This window comes from Vulpes vulpes, chromosome 11 (assembly GCF_048418805.1).
Source record: "Vulpes vulpes isolate BD-2025 chromosome 11, VulVul3, whole genome shotgun sequence".
Lineage (NCBI taxonomy): Eukaryota > Metazoa > Chordata > Mammalia > Carnivora > Canidae > Vulpes > Vulpes vulpes.
The window spans coordinates 34,569,822-34,584,053 of record NC_132790.1 but is presented as its reverse complement, the minus strand read 5'-3'; the positions used below and the strand labels follow the sequence as shown (position 1 = coordinate 34,584,053).

General features: G+C 39.0%; 1 protein-coding gene across 47 annotated transcripts in view; it reads left to right on the top strand.

Annotated features, from left to right (window-relative positions):
• DLG2 (discs large MAGUK scaffold protein 2) overlaps positions 1-14,232 on the top strand; it is a 1,531,179-nt gene that overhangs the window by 1,176,352 nt on the left and 340,595 nt on the right. The gene's annotated exons all lie outside the window — the stretch shown is intronic.

Genomic DNA, 14,232 nt, shown 5'->3' with positions numbered 1-14,232 from the left:
CAAGCTATCTTTCTGGAATAAACTCTGTGACAGGTAGTTAAAAACATTGTGGATGTTCATGACCGTACTGGGATTTTGGTAATCTTGCAAATAATGGGAAATGATCAAAGGAGCCTAGTTCTTATGGCTGAGTTTATGGTTCATAACTCAATGAAGCACTTAGTTTGTGGTCTTCATTATGTACTTAGAAAAACTTGTCTTTGTTATATAGCTGTGATTTATAACTAGAATTTTCCAAGGGACCTTATCTTTGTTAGCCATCATGCCATCCCTACCTTCCCCTCACACACATATTACCCGTGTAATATAGTCAATTGACCTGAGCAAAGTATCCAATGTTCTGAATGGATGGCCTTATCTTATATATTCTGGTAGTACTCTCATACATTAAGTCCTCTACTTACTCATTAGCTAGCAGATGTCTGGACAGATTGAGTATGGGAGAAATAGGATCAGGTCCCAATGGCAAGACTTTGTTCTGTCATTCAAGAGCTGAATATCACCCCTTTAACTACTCCCCTCTGCATACTGTCTCTACACTTAATATCGATAGATAGATAGATGATAGATAGATAGATAGATAGATAGATGATAGATAGATAGATAGATAGATAATAGATAGATAGATAGATAGATAGATAGATAGATAGATAGATAGATAGATACATAGATGATAGGTCAATCTTCCTTTTTTAAAGATTTTATTCATTTATTCATGGGAGAGATAGAGAGAGGCAGAGACATAGGCAGAGGGAGAACGAGGCTCCCTGCAGAGAGCCTGATGCAGGACTTGATCCCAAGACCCCAGGATCATAACCTGAGCCAAAGGCAGAGACACTCAAACAGCGAGCCACCCACAGGTACCCTATATATATCTTCCTTGACTTATGATGAGGTTGTATCCTGAAAAACCCATTACAACTTGGAAATATTATAGTCAAAAATGCATTTCTTAAACATGCTCAGAACACTTAAATTGACCTACTTTAGGGCAAAATTACCTTTAAAAAGCCTATTTTATATTTTATAATTGTTGAATATTTCATATAATTTACTGGTACTGTACTGAAAATGAAAACAAAATGGTTATATGAGTTCAGAATGGTTGTAAGTGTATCAGTTGTTTATCCTCATGATGGCATGGCTGAGTGGGAACTGCCACTCATGGCCCAGTATCACAAGAGGGTGTATGCCATATTGCTAGCTGGGGAAAAGATCAAAATTCAGAAGTTGAGGTACAGTTTCTAGTGAATATGTATTGCTTTTGTACCATCACAGAGTTGAAAATTTGTTAAGTCAAACTGTCATTAACTCCGGGACCATCTGTATAAGATATAACTTCTTTTTATTGGCATTTCTTTTCTAAGTGACAAAAGCTCCCTGAAAGCAAATTCTCCATCTTACATGGTTTTGTGTCCTCGACATTTAGCCTAGTGACTGGCACATAGCAGTCTCCCAAGCAATGTTTGTTGAATGAAAAAGTGTTGAATAAATGTGGTGATGCTCTACAAAGTCACTGTAGCCTCCCAGATGGACTCTAAAACTCTAAGATGAACATACTTATATATTGTCATCATCCTGACTCAAAATCTGTAGCCCAGGGATCCCACTGTTACTTCGCCACTGGCGAAGTCTGCATTCACACTGGCATAGCACTTTCCCACACACAAAGCACTTTCATGTGTGTTAATTCTAAGTGTCAGGATTGAGTTATTATTACTCTCACTTTCTTATATGAGGAAAAGGGGATTCAGAAAGGCTGAATGATTTGTCCAAAGCTCTACGGCTACTGACTATGATGTTGAACTCAAAATCAAGTTCCCTGATCCCAAATCTGTTCTTTCTCTTCAAGCACAGTCTCCCTTCAAAACCTGTCAATGATCTCATTCCACATTTTCTTATCCCATTGAGTACTGCTCTGTGTGAGCACTACACTCAGGAGCACACAAACTATAAAGAGCTAATACTCCCATGTTATTTTTGAGTCAGTCACTATTATGACCAATTTAATCTTGAAACCGCCCTGTGCCTTGTTATGCTCATTTTTAAAGTAAGCTCTACACCAATCTTGGGGCTTGAACTCACAACCCCAATATCGAGCGTCCCTTGCTCTACAGATTGAGCCAGCCAGCCACACTCGTATTATGTTCATTTTAAGTGTAAAGATAATGAGTCACAGAGATGACATTAGACTTTGTTTAACTGAGAAATGTATAGGTTTTATTTATTTCAACTTCTCGGCATATGGTAGACATAGGGATGAACAAATAATATTATTACTCAGCAAAGAAAGTTCATAAGTATTTTGGTTTTCAAAAGTAGATGTATCCATTTAAATAATACCAGCAGAACCACATAGCAAAAGAAGGCAACCAATCAGAATTATAGTCTTCTTGGAGACTATAATTCATAGACTATTACAACAGTCTCTGACATTCAGATATCATGTCCTTTCTTTTTTTTTTGTCATTTCTTTTATTGAATTTTGATTTGCCAACATATAGTATAACACCCAGTTCTCATCCCATCAAGTGCCCCCCTCAGTGCCCATCACCCAGTTACCCCATCCCCCTGCCCACCTCTCTTTCTACAACCCTTTGGTCATTTCCCAAAGTTAGGAGTCTCTCATGGTTTGTCTCCCTCTCTAATTTTTCCCACTCAATTCCCCTCCTTTTCCTTATAATCCCTTTCACTATTTCTTATATTCCCCAATTGAGTGAAACCATATGATGACTGTCCTTCTCCAACTGACTTACTTAATTCAGCATAATACCCTCCAGTTCCATCCATGTGAAAGCAAATGCCAGATATTCGTCCTTTCTGATGGCTGAGTAATATTCCATTGTATGTAATACCACATCTTCTTTATCCATTCATCGGTCGATGGACATCATGGCTCCTTCCACAGTTTGGCTATTGTGGACATTACTGCTATAAACATTGGGGTGCAGGTGTCCCCACTTCATCTGTATCTTTGGGGTAAATACCCAGTAGTGCAATTGTTGGGTCATAGGGTAGCTCTATTTTTAACTCTTTGAGAAATCTCCACACTATTTTCCAGAAGGTTACACCAGTTTGTATTCCCACCAACAGCGCAAGAGGGATCCCCTTCTCCACATCCTCGCCAACAGTTGTTTCCTGTCTTGTTAATTTTCCCCATTCTCACTGGTGTGAGATGGTATCTCATTGTGGTTTTGATTTGTATTTTTCTGATAGCAAGTGATGCAGAGCATTTTCTCATGTGCTTGTTGGCCATGTGTATGTCTTTGGTGAAATTTCTGTTCATGTCTTCTGTTCATTTCATGATTGGATTTTTTGTTTCTTGGGTGTTGAGTTTAATAAGTTCTTTATAGATCTTGGATACTAGCCCTTTATCTGATAGGTCATTTGCAAATATCTTCTCCCATTCTGTAGGTTGTCTTTTAGTTTTGTTGACTGTTTCCTTTGCAGAAGCTTTTCATCCTGATTAACTCCCAATAGTTCATTTTTGCTTTTGTTTCCTCTGCCTTCATAGGTGTATCTTGCAAGAAGTTATTGTAGCCAAGTTCAAAAAGGTTGTTGACTATGTTCTCCTCTAGGATTTTGATGGATTCTTGTCTCACTTTTAGATCTTTCAACTATTTTGAGTTTATCTTTATGTATGGTGTAAAAGAATGGTCTAGTTTCATTCTTCTGCATGTGGCTGTCCAATTTTCCCAGCACCATTTACTGAAGAGACTGTCCTTTTACCAGTGGATATTCTTTCCTGCTTTGTCAAATATTAGTTGACCATAGAGTCAAGTGCCCATTTCTGGGTTCTCTATTCTGTTCCATTGATCAATGTGTCTGTTTTTGTGCCAGTACCAAACTGTCTTGATGATCACAGATTTGTAATACAGCTTGAAATCCAGCATTGTGATACCCGGCATTGGTTTTCTTTTTCAACATTCCCCTGGCTATTTGGGGTCTTTTCTGATCCCATACAAATCTTAAGATGATTTGTTCCAACTCTCTGAAGAAAGTCCATGGTATTTTGATAGGGATTGAGTTGAATGTGTAAATTGCCCTGGGTAGCATAAATATTTTCACAATATTTATTCTTCCAGTCCATGTGCATGGAATGTTTTTCCATCTCTTTGTGTCTTCCTCAATTTCTATCAGAAGTGTTCTGTAGTTTTTAGAGTATATATCCTTTACTTCTTTGCTTAGGTTTATTCCTAGGTATCTTATGTTTTGGGTGCAATTTTAAATAGGATTGATTTCTTAATTTTTCTTTCTTCAGTCTCATTGTTGGTATATAGAAATGCCACTGATTTCTGTGCATTGTTTTTGTGTCCTCCCACATTGCTGAATTCCTGTATGAGTTCTAGCAATCTTGAGATGGGGTCTTTTGGGTTTTCTATATACGGTATCATGTCACTTGCAAAGAGGGAGAATTTGACTTCTTTGCCAATTAATGCCTTTTCTTTTTGTTGTCTGACTGCGGACACTAGGACTTCTAGGACTACGTTGAATAACAATGGTGAGTGGACATCCCTGTCGTGTTCCTGATCTTAGGGGAAAGGCTCCCAGTGTTTCCCCATTGAGAATGATATTTACTGTAGGCTTTTCATAAATGGCTTTTAAGATATTGAGGAATGTTTCTCTATCCCTACACTTTGAAGAGTTTTAATCAGGAATGGATGTTGTATTTGGTCAAATACTTTCTCTGCATCTATTGAGAGGATCATATGTTTCTTGTTTTTTCTCACGTTGATGTGATCTATCACATTGATTGTTTCATGAGTGCTGAACCCCCCTGCATCCCGGGGATAAATCCCACTTGGTCATGGGGAATAATCTTATTAATGAACTGTTGGATCCTATTGGCTAGTATCTTGGTGAGAATTTTTGCGTCCGTGTTCATCAGGGATATTGGTCTATTATTCTCTTTCTTGGTGGGGTGTTTGTCTGGTTTTGGAATTAAGGTGATGCTGGTCTCATAAAACGAGTTTGGAAGTATTCCTTCCCTTTCTATCCTTCAGAACAGCTTGAGTAGGATAGGTATTATTTCTTCTTTAACCGTTTGATAGAATTCCCCTGGGAAGCCATCTGGCCCTGGCCTTTTGTGTCTTGGGAGGTTTTTGATGACTGCTTCAATTTCCTCACTGTTTCAATAGCCTGCTCAGGTTTTCTATTTCTTCCTGTTCCAGTTTTGGTAATCTGTAGTTTTCCAGAAATGCATCCATTTCTTCTAGATTGCCTAATTTGTATGCTTATAGCTGCTCATAATACTTTTTAAAAATTGTTTATATTTCCTTGGTATTGGTTGTGATCTTTCCTCTTTCATTCATGATTTTATTAATTTGAGTATTTGCTCTTTTCTTTTTATTAAGGCTGGCTAGGGATTTATCTCTCTTATTAATTCTTTCAAAGAACCAACTCTTGGTTTTATTGATCTGTTTTACAGTTCTTCTGGTCTCTATTTCATTGAGTTCTGCTCGAATCTTTATTATCTCTCTTCTTCTGCTTGGTGTAGTTTTTACTTGCTGTTCTTTCTCCAATTCCTTTAGGTAAGAGGTTAGCTTGTGTATTTGAGTTTTTTCCATTTTTTGAGGGAGGCTTTTATTGTGATGTATTTCCCTCTTATGACTGCTTTTGCTGTATCCCAAAGATTTTGAACAGCTGTATCTTCATTTTCATTAGTTTCCATGAATCTTTTTGATTCTTCTCTAATTTCCTGGTTGACCCACTCATCTTTTAGTAGGATGCTCTTTAACCTCCATGAGTTTGAGTTTCTTCCGAATTTCTTCTTGTGATTGAGTTCTAGTTTCAAGGCATTGTGTTCTGAAAATATGCAGGGGATAATCCCAATCTTTTGGTATCAGTTGAGACCTGATTTGTGACCCAGAATGTGGTCTATTCTGGAGAAAGTTCCATGTGCACTTGAGAAGAATGTGTATTCAGTTGCATTTGGATGGAAAGTTCTGTATAGGGACAGCTGGGTGACTCAGTGGTTGGGTACCTGCCTTTGGCTCAGGTCGTGATCCTGGATCCAGAATCGAGTCCCACATAGGGCTCCCAGTGAGGAGCCTGCTTCTCCCTCTGCCTGTGTCTCTGACTCTCTCTCTCTCAGTCTGTGTCTCTCATGAATAAATAAATAAATCTTAAAAAGAAAAAAAAAGTTCTGTATATATCTGTGAAATCTATTTGGTCCCACGTATCATTTAAGGCCCTTGTGTCTTTGGTGATGTTCTGCTTAGAAGATCTGTCAATTGCAGAAAGTGCCATGTTGAAGTCTCCTACTATTAGTGTATTCTTATCTAAGCATCTCTTTACTTTGGTTATTAATTGATTGCTATACTTGGCAGCTTCCACATTAGGGGCATAAATATTCATGATTGTTAGGTCCTCTTGTTGGATAGACCCTTTAAATATGATATAGTGTCCCTCTTCATCTGTTACTACAGTATTTGTATAAACTTTAATTTATCTGATATGAGGATTGCTACTCAGCTTTCTTTTGAGGACTATTTGAAAGGTAAATGGCTCTCCACCCCTTAATTTTCAGGCTGGAAGTGTCCCTAGGTCTAAATGAGTCTCTTGTAGACCACATATAGATGGGTCTTGCTTTTTTACCCAGTCTGATACTCTATGTCTTTTGATGGGATCATTTAGCCCATTCATGTTCAGAGTAACTATTGAAAGATATGAATTTAGCGTCATTATATTACCTATTCAGTCCCTGCTTTTGTGGATTGTTTCTTTGGGCTTCCTCTTTCTTTTACAGGGTCCTCCTTAATATCTCTTGCAGAGCTGGTTTGGTGGTCATATATTCTTTCAGTTCCTGCCTATTCTGGAAGCTCTTTATCTCTCCTTCTATTCTGAATGAGAACCTTGCTGGATAAAGTATTCTTGGCTACATGTCCTTCTCATTTAGCACCCTGTATATTTCATGCCAGCCCTTTCTGGCCTGCCAAGTTTCTGTGGAGAGGTCTGCTGTTAATCTGATATTTCTCCCCATATAAATTAAAAATCTCTTGTCTCACGCTGCTTTAAGAATTTTCTCTTTATCTTTGAAATTTGCAAGTTTCACTATTAAATGTCAAGTTGTTGAATGGTTTTTATTGATTTTTGGGGGGTGTCTCTATCTCTTGGACCTGAATGCCTGTTTTCTTACCCAGATTTGGGAAGTTCTCAGCAATTATTTATTCAAATATACTTTGTGGTCCTCTGTCTCTCAGCTTCTTCTGTAATCCCAACTATATGTATATTCTTTCTTCTAAACCTATCATTTATTTCCCTAAGCCTTTCCTCTTGGGCTGTTAATTGTTTTCTCTTTTTTCCTCAGCTTCCTTCCTTTTCATCAACTTGTTTTCTATGTCACTCACTCTCTCTTCCACCTCATTAACTCTAGAAGTTAGGACATCCAATTTGGATTGCATTTCATTTAATTTATTTTGAATTTTGGCTTGATTAGATCTCAATTCTGCAGTCATGAAGTCTCTAGAGTTCTTTATGCTTTTTTCCACAGCCACCAGTAGCTTTATAATTGTATTTCTGAATTGAATTTCTGACATCATATTGAAATCCAAATTCTATAACTCTATAGCAGAGAGTACTGTTTCCAGTTATTTATTTTGTGGTGAATTCTTCCTTCTAGTCATTTTGTCCAGTGCACAGTGGCTGTATGAGTAGACTGAGTCAAAAATATCAACCACGACCTAAGTAAAATACAGCCTAGATGATTCTGAAGAGGTCAGAGACCAGAAAATAAAAGAAAAAGAATAGAACAAGACAAAAGCACCACTGAAGTGAAAGACAAATTTTAGAACAAAGGTGTAAAAATAAAAAGCCAAAAACAAAGAAGAAAAAAAGGAAAAAGAAAAAAAGAAGTAAAGATAAAGGGAAAAAGAGAAAAAGGTGAGGTGGATGGTGATGATGAGGAAGTGGTAGTGGAGAGACAATGTAGTCTACCTGAGGGGTCCTAGAGGGTGGGTGATCCTTTTGATTCTGAGTGTATTTTGTTCTGTATGTTAGATGATGCTCAATCCCAAATTTATATAAACCAGCAATACTTATATAAAGCCCCCACATTGGCCACCAAAACATAAACAAGATAAAAGAGGGGAGCAGAATGGGAATGAAGAGAGAATATAATCTCACAGAATGAACCAACATGGTATTCCACTTGGTTCTGGGTGTATGTTGGTCGTGTTTTAGAAGGTATTAAGTAAAACAAAACAAGGCAAAACTTTTAAAAAAGCATATCTTGTATATCTACCATTTTTAACTATGAAAGTTAAAATGAGCTGGTAAAATATTATAGTTAAGGTGGGAAAAGAGAAAAAGTATTGGAAATTTTTAGTCTGATATAAAAACGAGTCATAATGGAAAAAAGAAATGAGTCATAATGGAAAGAGAGAAAAAAAAAAAAAAAAGGACCTGCTAGTTTTCTATACTATTTTCCCTCAGTCCTGGAGCTTTCCAGTGCTGCTTGGTCAAGAACTTGCTCTTCCCCTGTCCTTCCAGCTGATCTTCTGGGGAAGGGGCCTGCTGTGCTGACTCTCAGGTGTGTGTACCTGGTGGAGATGCTCTGCCCCCCACCGGGTGCTAGGCGCAGTGGGAGCTGTTGACCTCCTGAGGCCTCTGTTCCCTGGTGGCCCTCTGCCCATCTCAGGCACAGGGTGACACAAGAAGGAGCAATCACACTGGTGGCAGCCAGCTCTCCAGCTCTGGAGTCAGCTCCCCACAGTAACTACCACAGTCAGTCCGCACTGGCCTAGATGCTCCCAGGGTGGCAGGGGACGCTGATCTGCAGCTTCCGGGCGACCGGCATCAGGAGAGTCCTTGCTGTCCTGTGCCCTCCCCGCCTCCACCTGTCCCGGGGGAAGTGCAGGATCATGGGCTGTGTCTGGTTGGCGCCCTGGGATCTGGGGCCTATGCTGCTGGACCCATAATCCCAGAGCTGCATTTCCCAAAGAGAATGGGGTACAGACCCCTCCATCTGTAGCTTAACCGACTGGCTTCTCCCAAATGCCTTGAGGGCTTTGCGCTCCAGCCCTTTACTGAGATGGGACCGCGGTTTGCAGTGCACTTTCCCCCGGGCACCCCTCCTCTTATAGTGACTCCAGGAATCTTGAGGCCTCACTGCCCCTCCTGGGATCCTGCCCAGTTTCCCTGCTAGCACTTTTCCATATGGAAAGAATCCGATGTGGATTTTAAAAGTTCCTGCTTCTCCAGGACTGGGCTTTCCTGTCCCAGAGGCTCTCGGGCCAGGCACTAGCCCGGCTCTTCGAGGGACCCCTCCCCCACTTTTTTTTTCTCACCTTCCTACCTTGTTAGAAGCAAAAACTTTTCTCTGAAGCATTCTAGCTGTTCTCTCTTTAAATCTCAGATAGAATTCGTAGGTGTTCAGGAAGTTTTGAAAGTTATCTAGGTAAGTTTGTGGGGCCAGGTGAGTTGAGAACCCCTACTCTTCCACCATCTTTTCCCTCCCTCATATCCTTTCTTATGTATATCACTTGCAAAGACAGTTCAATGATAACAATATTGTCTGCTTTTTGCAATCAAAAAGGAAGAGGCAACATTTCTCTTTTTTAGTTTGCAAAAAGCTATTTAAACTGTGGCTAGTAATTGGCTAGTTTCAAGGTTCAGTATTGGAATTTCATTGGTTAATATTAAAAGAAAAGGTTAAACAGGCTCAAGAAGCTGAGACATTACAATATGGAAAGAAAACAGCAGAACACAATTATTAACAATGGAATATGGAGGATATGATATTTTGCATCTACAGCTTACACTAGTTATAAAAAGACAAGCTATATCTTTCTGGAAAAAACAAGAACAAAAACTCTAAATAGCAATCACAAGCTAAATACAAATTATGTTACTACATCATGTAAGATTATTTTGTAAATAACTTATGCTAACAGTAATGTAGCAAGTTCAGAAAGAACTAGAATCCCCATGGAGAAGAGCTGTCCACTTTTCTGTGTCAGGTGGTCTTCATTGAAAAGAGACTTGAAAAAGAGATAATTAACTTTGTAATCAGGGGCAGAATGTCCCTTCCTGCTTTCTAGAATTATTCTCCCACACAGTCTATACAAACTTTAGAGATAATTTATTTTATTAATGACTTACTATGTGACAGATTTTGTACTAGGATTTGAGATCTCAAAGAATGAGATAAATATCCTGTCCTTAAAGTATTCACAGCCTGAAGGCAAATGTATCAACATATCTATTATATGTGAACTATAGATATGGTTATAAGTATAGATGTAGATATAGTATAGATATAGATGGCATACTGAGGAAAGGAGACCAAACATTTCAAATCAGCATATCATATTGTAAGTACTCAGTCAGTGCTGCTATAACTACTAACAACTTTGTGTTTAGAATATGTCTAGTTTTTTTAAAAAAGTGTCAGATAACCATGTCAAAAAAGGCCTCTTTTATAGAGTTTGAGTTATTCTTTCTTTGGAACAGGGCTTGAACTTGATGAGCACTTCCCAAAGAGTATTTTCCAGGACACTAGAAGAGAAGGATTGTATTAGGGTGCTATTGAGAGAAAGGGTTCCTTGGGACCAGGTTTCTTCACTGAAGAATTTTCAAAAACATCTCATTAACTAGTATACATTGAGAGTCTCCTCAGAGGCATTCTTTTCCCCAAGGTATTTGACCACTAAACCCTCATGTAAGGAGCACTTCACAAGACAACAATAGTAGGAAATGTGGGAGTAGATATTTTTCTAATTCCCATACTTGACTCTTTTCAGAACAAGGTAGCTGTTCTTGTCTGTGAAGAAAATCAACTAGCCTTTTACTGTGTAAGATTATGGGCGCCATCTACTGTTCATGCATCATTTAAACATGGCAACCAGAAGGTGGAATATCCAAAAGCTCCATTGTAGGGCTTTATTAGCCTCCACTTTCTGCTTCCCGCCAAAACTACGGAACTAAGGTAGCTAGGAAGCTGAAAGATAAAGAAATCATAACCATAGGCTGCATTCTATACATGTAATGTGAGTGATCTTTTTAAATTTCCCCTTTATGTATTCTATTTCTCCAGCATTTGTTGTAGAAACTCTTATCCAATAATTGAACCATATTCTTGAGGTGTTGGTGGAGGATAATTTAGGACATTCAGCATGCAATCACATTAACTAGTGCAGTTGCCTCCTCAGGCATTCTTCCTGCAGAGGAAAAGATAAAAATGCTTCTGTTATTATTTGTTTCAATGCTTTGTTATGAAAAACGTGGAGCAGAGCATGTAGAAGCAATACCCCTACAAAGAGATTCTTTTCTGTGTCAGCAAGCAATTTTAGTTTTTTCATTCCTCAGAAACCTCAAAAAGAGCACCCCAGCTGATCTTGCTAACTCCAAAATTCATCCTTGATGGATTTTTAAGTGTTTAACTAACTGTATTCCGAGATAGATGGCTTGGAATAAGTGTTGCCAAAAGTGCAATGCTGCAATTGTTGAGGTGAAGGTACAATAGATAATTTTGCATTTTTACGTTGAAATTGAAATTGTATTATGGATTTAGAAAGAGTAAAAATGAGTCACAAATCACCTGGATGTTTCATTCATTCTCAGGTTAACTTACTGTCTTTCTGCTCAGAGCCTATTTGCCAGATCCTTATTATTATGTTATTCAAATAGTATTTGAGCACTGTATACACTATTCATCATCCTGGGATACTGATAAAGTCACCCTTCTCTTGTTACCTCAAAAGACAACTCAACTTCACTTACAATATTATGCCTGAAATCCAGCCCTCCTGCCTTTCCCCAAAAGTCCCAAATTATTTCTTTGATTCCTGAAGTGATCCTCTTAAGAGGACCAGCACTCCCCAAGATACCAGAGAGGCTCTGAGGCCTGTGCATATGTGGAGACAAGAGCAATCCCTCTAGCTCTGTGCTGCTTTGTCACCTTGTCTCAAAATTACTACAGCTTAGACTGGAAGTCTTAAAAAAAACCTCTCACCTCAACACCACCTTTAGCTTATTTCCTCTCATCCTCAACACTTGGAGTCCCAAACTCCAGCAAAACCTTCACCCCTAGCATCTTTCTGGCTGAGCTCCACCCACTCCCATCTTTCCCACCAGAAGACAGACAACAAGAATCAGAAACTAAAATTAGCTGAAGCACAGCACTATATATTTCCAAGCAGGAATGCCTCAACATCTGCATTTGGAGTAAGGGGGATTTCACAGCTTCCCTCAGGAAAATGAGTAGATATCTGTCTTCTATAGATAGCTTTGGAATCAGTGGCCCATCTTACAATTTTTCTCAAAGAAACTGCATTTGCTGAGGGGCTTTATGAGCATTTTTGACACATTAAACAACAATGCATTTTGTGTGCATCCCCTCCCTGCCCTCTTGCTCTTTCTTATCAAGGTGTCAGGAACTTGAGGGTTCTCTCTCAGTCAGGGACCCTATTAAACAACTCTAAAGTAAAATCTAACCAAGTAGAACTGATGGTGTTTTTAAAAAGGTGAAGACTTCTTGCCCCAATCCAGACCGCTTGAATTCAGGTTTCTGGCCCGAGAGCATGTGAAGCTTGCCCCAGAACTTGTGTGCCTGTTTTAGGCATCTGCTGAATCCTACCTTCTCTAGATTCCCTGGCTCTTGGGTCTCTGGCTTTTGCCTCTCCATTGTGGAACCAACTCAAACTTCTCTCCACTTTACTGGACTTGTCTTCATGCCTACCCTAGAGCCCAGCAGCTCCCCTGCTCAGGGACCACCTCAGATAAAAACAGGGTGGCCAGTGAAAAGGCTCCAGGGGAGAGGATTTTCCTCAGCCTCAGCTTCAGAGCCCCACCATCCAAGCTGACCCCTGGCCCACTCGCCAAAGGGTAGGACTTCAGCACGGTGTAGCTACACTCCCCAAGTCCTTTATTCCTATAGATATGCCAGGATGCATAGACATCCCCTGTCACATATAAACTTTCAACCTTCGCAAAGAGTGAGCCTTTGTCATTTCTCCCCTTTTCTTAAAAATTTTCAATGGTTTCTGCCATTTTTCACATAAGAATTTTTTCCAAAATTCTTAATATGGCCTACAAGGTTTTATAGCGCCTGGCTCCTGCTGACCCCACTGGCTGCATATACACCACTTCTCCTTCTCCCATATGTTGTCCATCCCAGCCACCCTGGCTTTTTCCTTTTCCTCCAATCAGGGCTACTACTCAAAATATTTAGCAACTTGATACATGCAATTTAGCACCAGTCCATACAGTGAATGACCATAGTTTCACTGCTACAGGATTGTACAGAAGTGGAATCTTCTGGCAGCCAGGGTTGTGGGTCACTTGGGAGGGCTCAGGACAGGAATTATTTATTGGCAATCCACAAGGAAGTGTTCCACTTTTCTAATGAAAGGAATAGCCACATTTATGGGTAGAAACTCCCACAGGCACCAGTGTGTGTACTAAATTTCCTCTGCAAAGGAATTCAGAGTGAGCAAGGGCCTTCTATTACTTAAAGGGCACCAGAGAACTTGTGTATTGCCCTAGATTATACTTAGGAAACATCTCCATTGTCTGACATAGAATCTGGCTAATGAATGATGCCCATCAAAGGAATAAATCCAGCAAATTTTAAGGGCATGGTAGCAAAATAAAATTAACTTTGCTATTTTCTGATCCATTTCTTAAATACTGCTTATTGCTATTAATACTCTATATCACAACTTGTAGAGATGCAGCAAGAAGAGTATCGTGAAACATGCGCTTAAAGTGCACTATATCATGCACTATTTCATAACTCAACTTTATGCAGCCTTCCAAAGCCTGACCTTCAGTGATACCAGTTCCAATTTTTCTTCAAAGTAATATTTCTACAAATGCATTCTGTATAATACTAGATATGTGAAATGCTCCATGAAAAAAAAAAAGGCTCATGCTCAAATGAAGGATCAGAGAAATCCTATAGCAAATAAAGAAGTGTTATTAAAGCATTTTTCTAAACATATTTAATTAAAAAATCTTTTTTCCCCTGGAATATGAATTACTATCTAGTAGTATATACTTTTAGAAATTCTGCCTTAAACTAATCTCCAGGAGAACTCATGCAAGTGTTTTATTTGGGAGAAGTAACATGTCCACATTGAAAGATTATTTGCAGAGTTTGAGGTGCAGTGAGGAGAATGTAATCCGAATACCTAAGACCAAAGAGGAAATCTGGAAAGATCCTCATCAGACAAAAATGGAAATGAGGAAAGGGTTTGTGGAGCACTAGATAAAGGATATTCTTTACATAGA